This window comes from Berghia stephanieae, chromosome 6 (genome assembly GCF_034508935.2).
Source record: "Berghia stephanieae isolate SIO BIC M18660-M18661 chromosome 6, UCSD_Bste_1.3, whole genome shotgun sequence".
NCBI classification, from domain to species: domain Eukaryota; kingdom Metazoa; phylum Mollusca; class Gastropoda; order Nudibranchia; family Aeolidiidae; genus Berghia; species Berghia stephanieae.
Window position 1 is genome coordinate 30,870,789 of NC_088365.1, and position 2,500 is coordinate 30,873,288.

General features: G+C 35.0%; 1 protein-coding gene across 1 annotated transcript in view; it reads right to left on the reverse strand.

Annotated features, from left to right (window-relative positions):
* LOC144975674 (uncharacterized) overlaps positions 1–2,500 on the reverse strand; it is an 8,891-nt gene that overhangs the window by 6,056 nt on the left and 335 nt on the right. The window lies entirely within an intron of this gene.

Here is a 2,500-nt window from a genome sequence, read left to right on the forward strand (position 1 = left end):
GAAACTCTAGGAGAAAAAACGGATACAGTGAGAATTATCTACAACTACAAAGAGATGCAGATGGAGATGGCTTGGACATGCTGCCAGAATAAGGCAACTTCAACTTCTCTGCCACGAACAGCAATCCGCTGGACGGCTGATGACATACACAGAAGGAGAGGCAGGCCCAAAGAAACATGGAGAAGATCCATGAATAAAGAACTTAAAGAGGCTGGCCTATCCTGGAACAACATCGGTGTCCATGCGGCCGATTGACAGAAATGGAAGTCTTTAGTAGATGCTTTATGCGCCCCTTGGCCCGATGAGGATTAACCCTCCCCTTACCAACCATAGGAAAATCGTCCCATTCGTTACGATACAACCAGCACTTTTATCATTCTGATTTATTTTTGTAAATCACACAATTTTCAGAAAAATGTTTTATTGTAGGTATAAAAACGTGACACTGTGTTGTAGAGTTCATTTTTGCTGATCAATATTATGCATGCATAGAATGTATTTGTTGCTTTTCTGTTTGGGTAAGAAAATTCTATTTATGGTGTTGGGTGGGTGTGAAATTTTGGGGACAATTCTGAAAGTGGCTTGTAAGGAAAGAGTTAAGTATCTTCTAAACGACTAACTAGCGATAATATTATATGACCCATCGTATCAAAGCAGTAAAAAGTCTGGATGAACTAGTTGCAGGAAATTGAATTTACAACCATATGTATGAACTTTTGAGTTAGTTTCCATTCGTCATAGTGGAGAATGACTACAATTTTTTACATTACAAATGTCTAATTTTCGTATTTTTTATCTTTTTAGTTCTAGTTAGTTTGCATTCGTTATAGTGGAGAATGACTACAATTTATTACAATGCAAATATCTTAATTTCGTATTTTTTATCATTTTAGTTCTAAATAAACTTTCCTGAGTCTGATTCATCCCAATATAATACCGGTCACATAATCTATCCTTTCAATGCTTTCTTTATACATGACATGATATTAAAACAATCTGAATAAATCACATTTGTTTTTTATTATGACAATAATGAATCATATTCGTATCTCAATGAATTCAATTCTTGTCAACAGAACTATCGATTCCTCTTTTCTTTTGTTTTACGATTGTTTTTTGCTTTGTTTGTTGCTGGGTTGTTTTGTTTTTTTTTGTCAAATTTTATTCTATTCGAAATGTTAACTACACATTATGTCTAAATTTATTTTTCCATTTTGAAATATAAATTTTTGATGTATCACCTTTTGTGAAAGCAATAGGAGAAAATTATGTAAATATAAAATGAAATAAACAAATAAATAAAAAAGAAGAAGAAAAAAGAAGAAGAAGAAGAAGAAGAAGAAGAAGAAGAAGAAGAAGAAGAAGAAGGAGGAGGAGGAGGAGGAGGAGGAGGAGGAGGAGGAGGAGGAGGAGGAAGAGGAGGAGGAGGAGAAGAAGAAGAAGAAGAAGAAGAAGAAGAAGAAGAAGAAGAAGAAGAAGAAGAAGAAGAAGAAGAAGAAGAATGTAAAATGAGCACCTGGCTGTTCACAGGTTGTCTCCTTCCAAAAATAGTGTAATATCGCTTAACAGGCGTCTTTGCCCGTCCTAAATGCTAAGTATTGCTGTTGGCTTGGGACCCCTTGTAAAGCGCTTTGAGCACGTTTAGTGAATTTTGCTCTATATATGAATGTTCATAACAAAGCTGCGTTACGGGTTTCCCGACACCTTATCAATCAACAATAAATAGTTAATACTTAGCTGAGGACTCGAAAGTTAAAATACTTAACAAGGAACTCCTTGGACCCTTACCCTTCCACAACCATACGAGGTAATTACATTAAATGTGATTCACCGAGTCAATCTAATATTATGTTTGAAATGACTAGATGAAGTCACTTCATCTAAAGGCAAAATTAGTAAAATCACGAAATTAATTTCTTTTACAGATGGAGAAGTCGCATTATTCACTTTATCTGCCTACTGAAAACATTTGATGCAATGCTAAATTCTTCAATCATCTGGTCTTTTAATGCCATTTTCAGTTCCCGCCTCACCACGCATAACACCACATTGAGATGGTTGGTTGCACATGTATAAAATCTAGAAATATTTTTTTATTCATTTATGATTTATCTAATTAATTATTCATCTATTTATTTATTTATCTATCTATTTAATTGTTTTTTAATTATTTATTTTGAGATGCATTGGTCGCCAATGAGGGTGTTGAATTCATCTACGTTGGTATACATGAGACGTTTCGGTCTTGTGATAAGACATTCGTCATAGGACTGATATGTCCCGGATTCGAGTCCCAAAATGGGCAGCACAACGTTGAGTCCTTGGAAAGGATCTTTACTCTCATTCACTTATTCGGATGTAATGCGAGTACCTGGACGATAACAGCGATTTTTTTTTATCGAGAAAATGTATCTAATGACGCTTTGCAGGTGTCATGTTTTAATATACATGTTCCGTGTTTCTGTTGGCTAGGGATTCCTCTTAAAGCGTTTTGAGCACA